Source organism: Amblyomma mixtum, chromosome 6 (assembly GCF_055824585.1).
Source record: "Amblyomma mixtum isolate Tamu chromosome 6, ASM5582458v1, whole genome shotgun sequence".
Taxonomy (NCBI): Eukaryota; Metazoa; Arthropoda; class Arachnida; order Ixodida; family Ixodidae; genus Amblyomma; species Amblyomma mixtum.
Window position 1 is genome coordinate 79,206,306 of NC_143017.1, and position 11,227 is coordinate 79,217,532.

Here is an 11,227-nt window from a genome sequence, read left to right on the forward strand (position 1 = left end):
CAGCTTTTTGCGCTACATCCTCACACCATCCTCTATCGATCACAGCCATTCGTTTGATGCTACCCCTTGTGGGAACGTCACAACTGCTGCGGACAAGTTTTGAGGACACGTTTTGTAGACACGTTTTGTAGACACGTTTTGTGGACACGTTTTGTGGACACGTTTTGTGGACACGATTTGTGGACACGTTTTGTGGACACGCTTTGTGGACACGCTTTGTGGACACGCTTTGTGGACACGCTTTGTGGACACGCTTTGTGGACACGCTTTGTGGGAACGTTTTGGGGACACGACCCCACCGACATAGACTAGAAATGGTTTCGCATTAAAATAATTGCTTTTAGAGGCGCCGTTAGGTTCTCTGACACCGAGAAGTAGCATTGGCATGGCCACCACCATGACGGTAGTCTTTGAAGCACGTGTACACTCCAATCGTGGTAACGTATAAAGCTACTTCTGTAATGGTCACAATATGTAATGACCTCCGAAAAGGACGTTGCAGCAAGAATCGCTTTGATGGTTTCATTATACTTGATCGGTATAGGGGTTAAAACAACTGAATACAGGTGATTCATGCGTTATTTCAGAAGAAGCTGCCGTGTAACTCATACGGAAAGTCGGTTCTTTAGAATATGTAGCCTACAAGGTGAGGCACTCCGCTGACAGCAGCTCATAATCTGCTCAGCGACCACGCTGCCATGGGGAAAAAAAGATTTTTCCTCCAAGGCCATGAGCATGTGCCGCTCCTCAGGGACCGCGCGGCGCCATTAAAAGCGAAAAAAAAAAGTTTTTTTTTGGCAGTGTCAGTGGCCTCCGACCAATAAGCCAACTCACCACTCTTATGGATTAACCAATTCCAAGACGCACTAAAATACAACGCCAAACGTTTAAAAACTAGAGCTCAAGCCCCTCAAATCGACTCTCAGCTCTTACACCCCTGGGAAGGCATAATCAGTTTAATCAAACGGTGGCAGCGTCAACGACACAATAAAAAGCTGCGGAAGCGCATAGCACAGGTCTCAACACAAGCAGCTTAATACGCAGTAACATTAAAGGTGTTCTGAAGCACCTTCAGAGTAGAGTACATCAACTCGCTCAATGACTGCAATGTGCTGTCATGAACATCTGAGCCAAGTTGCCGAGCCCTTTTCGTAAACTTTTTCATGCTCGCACCCTCTTCCGTCGCATCGATCCTGCGTACACTAGTTCAGAGATTGCTATTGGTTAAAATACTTTCGGAGGTCAGGCAGCTACAATGTCCGCGGCCAATAAGCACCGTTCCTACGACGGGCCAGGAAGCTCCGGCCCCGCCAATGAGGCCTACTGAGGAGCGCCATGCCTTTCAGCGTGCAAAAAGTTACGAGAGAAGGAAAGGAGCGAAGATGCTGGAATTCAGAATCTGACTACAGATAATTCAGTTGCTGCAAAGAGCATAAAACAAATTCTTGCTTAATAGTCGTGAAGCGGCGGTGCCCTTTAACATCAAAGGCATACCGCAAATTTATTAGAGCCTTTTTTGAGCCCCTTTAACCTTTGCCCGGTACCTACTAGAGAGGGCTCTGTGGCACACTACTGAACACACTAAGCAACTATTACTAAACATAAAACTGAGCAGGTCCTGCCCCGGCTCAGTTTTATGCTTTGTAATATGTCATACCAACTAGCCCCTCATAGCTCACTCTTTGAATTTAAGCACCAAACAAACATGAAACATCCTCCGGGCCCACCTCGACTCCACAGCCACCAAACGAGAAACTGCTGACCGCACGCACAAACTAATACACACTGCCACGAAGCACAGCATGGATATAATACAATACATATAACCGAAATACATAGCACTTCCTCTACAAGCTACGGCAACACCGGCATCCGTAACAACTACCCACCCACACCTTGAAGATGTCAGTGTAGCCGACCCGCAACACAACCACCGGACCTGACCGAACTCCGTCCCAACTGCTGCACAATTTGGATGACGCATCTATGGAACAGCTCATGCAGTACTGTAACCACCACTGGAAGGTAGGCACGATACCAGAACGGTGGAAACACGTTAATATCATTTTTATGCCCGAACCTGGAAAACCGATATCACTAGAGAACCTCCGTCCTATATCTCTGAATAATTGCGTAGGTGAATTATTCGAGCACATCGCGCTACGAAGGCTACAACCACATCTGGAAACCAGCAACTGTTTTTTGCAAACACTCAGTTGGGCTTTGGAGCTCACCTTTCGACGCACGACATACCACTCCAACTGAACTAAACTGAAGAAACTGAACAGTCAGATACACAAACACGCCACCCGAGCAATAGTGGCGCTAGACATACATGAAACCTTTGACAATGTCAGCCACAACCACATTTTATCCACACTAGCAAAAACAAACTGTGGCATGTGTACATGACAATATGTACAAGCATTCCTAACCCAGCGCACGGCGACGATGACATTGGGACCCTTACATCACCCGCCATCCATCTATCCAAACGTGGTACTCCACAAGGGTCAGTTTTATCACCCTCCTATTCAACATCGCCATTGCTCCGCTCGTTCAACTACTTGCAAATATCCGAATCTTCACTACGAAAAATATGCTGATAATGTCACAATCTGATCCACCACTGGAGCTCCAGGGCATGTACAGGACACCTTACAAGCAGCAACCAACACTATAGAAACATTTACCAATTTATTGGCCTTAGCTGCGCCCCCACTAAATCCGAACTACTTATCAAACTGCCCATTCACGTCCCTATGATTAATATAAGCCTTGACAACACACCCATACCCGTAGTAAACAAACTTCGAATACGTGCCTTACACATACAGCAAGGAACCAAGACGACGCACACCATACATCTCCTAAAGACTCAAATAAGCCAAGTAACACATCCATTAGACGCGTCTCCAAATGCAATAAAGGCTCAAGGAAGGAAAACGACACCCTGCGTATCATAGACGCACTAATCACCAGTAAACTGGTATACCACCTGCCATATAGCAACCTCATTAAAACGCAACTGAATAAATTAAACACAATACACGGAAGAGCTGTCAAGGCAGTGCTACACCTACCCCGACACGCTAACGCCACTAAACCTACAGCTGGGATTACATAACATCAGAAAGGAAGTAACTGAAGACCAGCTATCCGATTAGCAACGCAGATTCAAACACCCGCTGAGCTGCACTTACTCAGAACACGAAGCTACAACCCGGCAAATACAGCTACCCCTTCCCCCCCCCCCCCCCCCCTTCCCCATGTTCAAAATGCTCACTCTTCACCTACAAAGCAATCTGAAGGTGAAACCATTTCTCCTTAACATGCACCCAGACCACCCATAAAGGTCGAAGAAAAGACGCGCGTCCCACCACCTCACAAAACTATACACCGCAAGGCAGGATATCCATATACCGACGCAATACCGCGCCCACAGTTCCCAGGCATCCACACAGCCGTTTTCCTGGCGACAGGCACTATCCGAGGGGCAGCAACCCTCATAACCATGAACATCACACAGGCAGAATGCTTGGCCCTATCTATGCCTATAGGACACATCTGCACCCTGCTCACAGACCACGCGGCCATCTGCACAGACTCCCAAGCAGCATACTCTTTTGTAAAGGCACCGTTCCTTCATCTTCAGCCCACATACTATCTACGCTACCAGCACCACAGCAACAAATCACCATTACATGGGGCCCTGGGCATGATGGCATCCCCAGCAATGAGCGCTTTCATGCGTTTGCCCGCGAACTCTGAGTCCGGGCGCTGGTGGATGTACTCCCCAAACCACAACCACACGCTAACAACCAAAACAAGCCCCTTGAACACCACACTCTCAAACAGCATTACATACACCCTCCTCCCAACTCCACACTAGACAACTTACAAAGCATAGACTAGAGACAACTTCAAACGAACTCATCCCCACATCCTCTGTTTGCACACCCCATCCACCCCACCCGCTTCCCTTCACACTGTACCAGCTTCTGAGCCTGCCCCCGTGCACACACATACAAACTATATCCCTACATAAAGGAATGCCCACATTCCATCTAAAGTCCCTCCTGCCAATTTACACACCCAACCCAACCTCCTGGGAGGATACCCTTCTGGTCACACAACTTTGTGAACAGCATAAGCTAACTGACCAGGCCAGACTGGAGAGAAAAGTCAGAGGGCTCTTGGAAGGTTTTTATCTGTTGTTAAGTAGTGTTTGTCCTCGTCCTCTGCGCACATGTTCGTACTCTCGTCTTTTTGCCACTGCGGTGCTACAAGGGACGTTGAACGATGCTGCCATCTTATTACTAAAAAGTTAAGAGCTGTACTACACCTAACGTGCTCACTTATACTGACGTGAAAAGGCTACGCAGAAGTGCGCAATACCAACGCTTGCTTATTGCATGGCCATTTAATGCTTCGATTGATTTAGTAAATGAAGAAATAAAGCATATACGTACCAGCGTTGGTCTGGGTGGCCTTGGTAGTCTTGGGAGCCTTCTGTTGTCTTGCTGAGGTGTTGGTTCCGTTGTCCTGCTATAGTTAGGTGTCCTGGTGTGAGAACCATGCTGGCTGTAAATGGCCTTGGACAGGGACTTGTTACTCCTGAAATGCATAGCCGGCCACCAAATATTGAGTAAATGCGATCTGATCAGGCATTCTCAACGGAAACTTGTCAGTCAATATTCTCCTCAGTGGCCACGTTTCTGGACGTGATTCTGGGGCAGAAATGGGTGAGGAGCTCGATTGATCAATTGTACCGAACACCATACTACGACTCGACGACTCAAGGCGTGTTTTTCGAAGGTGTCGTTCTCTTCCACCACCTTTGTCTCCGCGAAGTTTGGAGCATAAAAGACGAGTGAAGGGGGAGGAGGGTGTAGAGACCACTCCTCCGCATCCGCACTTCCTCCGAATTAGTAATTTTCAGCAAAAAAAAGGGCTGAGGCTTAACTTGGTTAAGCCTGGAGAATGCGAAGCATCATCGTGTCACGTAATTTGGAGGCGCACAACCACAGCGACGGCGCGAGGTGGGCCCCCGTTTCTCAACTGCCGTGACTTCATCGTGTCACGTGGTGTGGCATCATCGTGTCACGTGATTTGGAGGCGCACAACCACAGCGACGGCGCGAGGTGGGCCCCCGTTTCTCCACTGTCGTGACGTCATCGTGTCACGTGGTGTGACGTCATGTATCACGTGATTTGGAGGCACACAACTACAGCGACGGCGCGAGGCGGGCCCCCGTTTCTCTACTGTCGTGACGTCATCGTCACCGTGTCACGTGGTGTGACGTCATGTATCACGTGATTTGGAGGCGCACAACCACAGCGACGGCGCGAAGTGGGCCCCCGTTTCTCTACTGTCGTGACGTCATCGTGTCACGTGGTGTGACGTCATGTATCACGTGATTTGGAGGCGCATAACCACGGTGAAGGGCTGAAGTGGTAGCTAAAGTAGTATGCTTCGCATAAAAAAGTTAGCTGTGATGAATTGGATTAATGCGGAGGAAATGCAATAACATGCTTCTTTCAATGGCCAATCTATTTCAGTTCTGATTTGGCACTAAATTCTCAGTTCACTGTCTTTCACTCCCTCAATTAGCCTAATTCTGATTATATTCCAATTCCGACTAAGCAGTTACGCAAAATGTGTCACATTCATAGATCGCGGCGAGTCCTCATTCCACTACAGGCGCAGTGGCGCAGCGGTAAGGCGATGAACTACTTCACTGAAAGATGGCTGTTTCAAAAACAGCCACCGGCGGGGTTTGCGACATTCAGGTTTCTCTTCCCGAGAAATGCGAGAATAAATAGCTTCCGCAAGTTGCATTTTCGCAATGATAATTCTATGGGAGGCTGTGTCATTTCTATGTTGGCCTACTATTGTCTGATTCCTTTTTTCGCAGTCATTTTCATTTTTGCTAAATAAATCTTCGTCCACCGTCTCCTTCCTCTCCTCTACAAGAGGGGGGGGGGGGCAGGACGAGAGGAAAGCGGCTGACAGGTGGCGCCCTCTAAACACCTCCTAACAGGTGGAGGCTTCATGCCGACGCCGACGGACAGTTTTCGCCGTCATGGCCTTCCTATTGCTTTCGCTTAAAAAAAAAAAGCCACTTAGGTCATGTGACCTTCCAGCGTCATCACAACCTGCTCACCGGATTGTGAGAAGTCGGCCAACTGTGGCAGGTCGCAGGCAAATTAATGATTGGTTGCAAGGGGTTACTCGGGAATAGCAAACTGGGTGGCACAGGTCCCACCGGCGGGAGCACCTGCCATTGTAGGGCAGTGGCGCATCACTTAACCGCTGCACCACTGCGCCAGTAATTGTTTGAGGACTCCCAGGGATCTATGAATGTAGAGAATGACTGATGTCGCAAAAGATGGCGAGAACTAAGACGATGAGACGCCAAGAACGAAAAATAAAAGGAATTATAAACGTGATCAGTGAGCGTAGTTCGTAACGGCGACCGCTAACGCATTTCCCTTGTGTCGCCCAAGAGAGCGCCATAGTTCTTTTTTATTGATAAAAGTAAACAAGCACACTTTTCAGGGTTCCGAATTCTCTGAGAGCTTCCTTAAATCTGCCATAAATTTTGAATGGCCCAGTAGTGCACTAACTAGTCCTAAAGGTATAACCGAAGTGCTAACTAATTTGGCAGCGCCGCGATACACCGAAGAATAAGGGCACAGCCCAGCCTGTATCATCTACACGTGGGCCCCGCCGCGGTGGCTTAGTGGTTACCGCGCTCGGCTGCTGGCGTGGGTTCGATCCCGGCCGCGGCGGCTGAATTTCGATGTAGGCGAAATTCTTGAGGCCCGTGTACTGTGCGCTGTCAGTGCACGTTAAAGAACCCCAGGTGATCGAGACTTCCGAAGCCCTTCACTACGGCGTCCCTCGTAGCCAGAGTTGCTTTGGGTCGGTAAACCCCAATAAACCAAACCAAACCATCTACACGTGAGCTCTTGTACACTATCGTTGCTGCGAAGCAGCATGCATCAACTTAATCTACCTGCCCATGCCGATGCATTGCTAGTGCGGATACCTTTGAACACATCGAGCCAAAGAAAAACAAAACATCATCCTTACATGTCGCAGAAGCAGAAGCTCTGGAGAGACGAGTGCGAGCGGCGTTGTTACAAGCTACCACTGAAAGGGGAAACGTCAATCGTATTAACTTTGAACGCGGCGATTGAGAAGCCTAAGAATCAGCGACCGTTCTGAGCTCGTGCAAGCACGGACACAAGTGCGCGCGGCACGATCGTCTTCTTTTCCCTTGCACGCGAAGAGCATTGCGGTTCAGCTGCGCAAAAAAAAAAAAGAAAAACAGTGTGATATTGTTAGCCCGCGGAACTCGCGCCAGCACCCAGGGATTATTCGGCCATACTACAAAACTACAGAGGCAGAAGATTGCGGTATCCCCCACCGCACAAATCTCTCAGCAGAGAGGAAGCTGTCACTTGGAGACAATTACAAACAGGCTCTTTCCCAAACCTACATATACTAAACAAAATGCACCCTACCATATACGCGGACAAATGTCCCTGGTGCGACGGAAAACCTACTCTCTATCACATCACATGGGCCTGCCAAAAGATAGACGTGGTCCCCAAAATACAAAACCCGAGTGCGGAGCAGTGGGAGACTCTGCTGTCCAGCGACCGCTGTGAAGACCAAGAAGGTCTGGTACAGCGAGCTCAACGGGCGGCAGTGGCCAGCGGAGCCCTGGACTGAGGGCAACCGACCACTTATTAGAGGCGGACGACTTCGACAGAGAAGACTCCTGGGGGTAAAATCAAGGAGAAAACGTCTCTGAAGATGCTCCCAAACCGCAGGAAAAAGGACTAGAGTAAAATAAAGTTTTTCCTTCCTTCCTTCCTTCCACATTAAGCAAGAAATGGGAAAAGTAATATTTTCGTTTTGCATGCGGATGTTGTTAATCTTTGTTGTTTGTCTCTTCATACATGGCGCATACACGCAGGGGGGGGGGGGGGGGGGGGGGGGGGGAATTGGCCAGGTTTGATGAGGAATGGCGGAGAGAATGATTGAGGTGATTTCAAGGTAACGGGAGAATAAGTGTATATGAACAAGAGTGAAATGAAAGGAAAAAACTGAAACAGCTGTCCCAGAATTTCGGTTTTGGAGATTTTTTGTAGTTATTGACGTACGGGTCAAGATTTTGTTCTTCATTCTTTCACATGCTTTTCAATATAGGCCCTCTACCACTACTACCAGTACTACTTCTACCACTACTATTGCCGCTACTACTCCGCCACTACTACTACTGCCACCACAACAACTACTACTACAGCTACTACTACTGCTACTACCACTACAACTACTGCTAGAGCTACTACTATTACTGCTACAGCTACTACAACAACTGCTACAGCTGCAGCCACCACTACTACAGCCACAGCCTCCACTCCTAGTAAAATTCCTGGGATGATAACTTCTAGAGACAGAAATACATTTTACAGTAATTTTACTGTTTTGCTTGTCCTGGGTATTTCCTAAATAATCTGTTTAATATGCACTGTCAACTATATTCTGTTGCGGCATCGCCAAGGTCAAGATGCCATTAGCTTCCCAGTGTTTTCAAAAGCGAAGCACTCCACAAAGAAACTTCCTTCCTCTAGCATGCAAACGCAGTTAACCAGCGACCAAAATAACTGTCACATCACATTCCACCCACTCGCTTACTGAGGAGTGAAAAAAAAAAAAAAACTTTGGCTTGCGTAATGTTCACTTCATATACGAGATCGCAGTGCAAAGAATCCCACAACGCGAAACATGGCACACAAGCGATCGGCTGCTCTCGCCACGTGTAACATATTCTGCAATTATAAGATTAAAACCCTTGGCAAGAATAGCACATCCACCTTTTGCACCATTAGCATGACAGCATTGCACTTCATACCTTGCTCTGAAAGAGGGCTTAGTCGGGCTGGTTGGTGCATGTTGATGGAAACCGATCGACCAGCGATAACAGACAGGACGCAAGGGAAGAACACTGACACAAACGCTGACTAGACCATACCTCACGGCTAATCTGCGAGGCACAAAACATACATCACTACAGTGACACGTGTGTTATCCAGCAGCCGTTGGCTCTGAATCCGCAAGAGCTTGCCTGCCTTAGGCACTGAAACCTTTGATAGTACTCTATTGTGGACTTTCCGAGATATGTTTGGTGCTTCGAGTTTTGCTTGCCATGTTTCCTTTATATTGCTGCCTTCCCTGTCGCAATAAACCATCTGGTTGCTAGTCGGCTCTTGTGTCCATGTTTCTCTCTGCGTCCTGTCTTAACGCTGTTCAATCGGTTTCCATCAACCTTGCCCTAAATGGTTCAACCAGTCGTTCCGTTCGCTCTTTACTAAGAATTTTGTTTATTGCGCAGCTCCCCTACAAGGTCATTTTCACGCACAAGGCAATGCTGGCAATTCTAGTGTGCCGAAAGGCCTTGCAGCGTTGCTGCAAGCAATGCAGTCACACAATTTGTTGCCATTTCAACATAAATGCGCGAACAGAATAGAACTCTCACCTGTGGCTGGGGATGAAATAGCCGTCCAATTCAAAGCACACGGTAAGAAGCAGTTATGCCACACAAGGGTGCTGAGAAGCGCGTACTCATACATGCTGCGGCCCGTGACACGCCGCGCTGCGCTTTCACTGTTCAGAGCAGCATACATGTTCGCTAACACTGGAGATGATACCGATCGACATCGGTCGACAGACAAGTTGCTTGGTCTTTTAAGGCAGGCTGTTCGAACTTTTGACGCTCACCTTGTCTTATCAAGATTTGGTTCCAGCATTTGCGGTTTCCCGCGCCCGCTTCGCAGCCGCATTTGCAGCCTCGGTCGCTAAGATGTCATCAATCCTCAGTTCGCCGCAAGACATTGCGAACGGCGATGAATTTCCTGTTCCAGTTCAAGACGGCAAAGTCTCCCACTTCCGCAGAATTCTGCCACACGGTCCATTCTGGAGCGCTGTGCGCTTCTGCGGTGCTCCTTTACCTTTCTTTTTTGCTAGGGCTCTTCGGCGCCCGCATGGTCTACATGCTTCTCGTCGCAATCCATCTGGCAGGCACCCTCAGTCTCAGCTTGGTTCAAAAAGGGCTCAGCTGCGTGTTCGCTCCCCGACTCACCAGCAGCCTTGCATACATTCGCACACACGGGATTTCGTTGGAAATGAAAGGATAACGAAGGTCGCACTGTGGCGAAGCTCGAAGAGGGGCTGAACGGTTATCAAAGCGGCGCTCGAATGAGCTGAGATCAGCCGCGTTGTTGCCAAGTGATGAGGGATAACGGGCGCGATGTTGAAACTGGGCCATCGCCGTTCACGCGAGCCGAGCGTTCTCGTTGGACTGATGTCCGATTTCCGATATTCGTGTATAGAATCACCCGCCAACGCATGGCGCTATCGTCGCGTTTCAGGCTGAAAGATGCTGAAAGTGGCAACACTTTTGCATCCCCGGCCTGCGTACGTAGTCGGCCAAAGACAAGGCATGAGTTTGCCCGGGTTTGCTCTTTAGGGCTTTGTATTCGACCCAGGCCTACAAGAACGCGCGGGTATTGAAATACGCTGTTCCATCGTACTGGGCCGAACCCGGATTTGAAGTTCTGATGCTGGGCGAGAGCTGAGGCCTGCATAGGTGGCTGGGTTTGAATTTTGGTTTCTTATTCTCAGGTGGAAGACATTTGGGGCGCTACCTTCCGGTATTACAAAAGGGTGCTGCTGTTCCAAAACAGGAACATGCCAAACCTTTTCCATCCGGGCCTGTGTGTTCTCCCTGTTATCTTTTCAGAATTAGACGATTACGACTCCACTAAGTGGTTCGGCAGAGTGGATTTGTCTCGATGTTGATGGCTGTCCGAAAGCGACCTACTGTGACAGTGCAACGCATACTGTGCACTTTCGGCCGGGTCTTAAAGAGGCACTAAAAGGGAACACTAAGTCAAGCTAGACTGATAGGATAGGCTTACCTTAGAACAAATATGTAATTTTTACTGAAAACAACGATTTTATGAGTCAGAAATTGCGTAAAAGCGAGTTACACGTGGCGCCGCCACTGGAAGATGCGTGCCTCGGCGGCGAATGACGACGAACGAACACTATTTCATCGTCTCGATAGGAAATTACCGTCGAATCTAGGAAAGCAGCGGGGCGAGCATAGGCGACAGTATGAAGGGTCTCGTAATTAAAGAAGTGCAATACA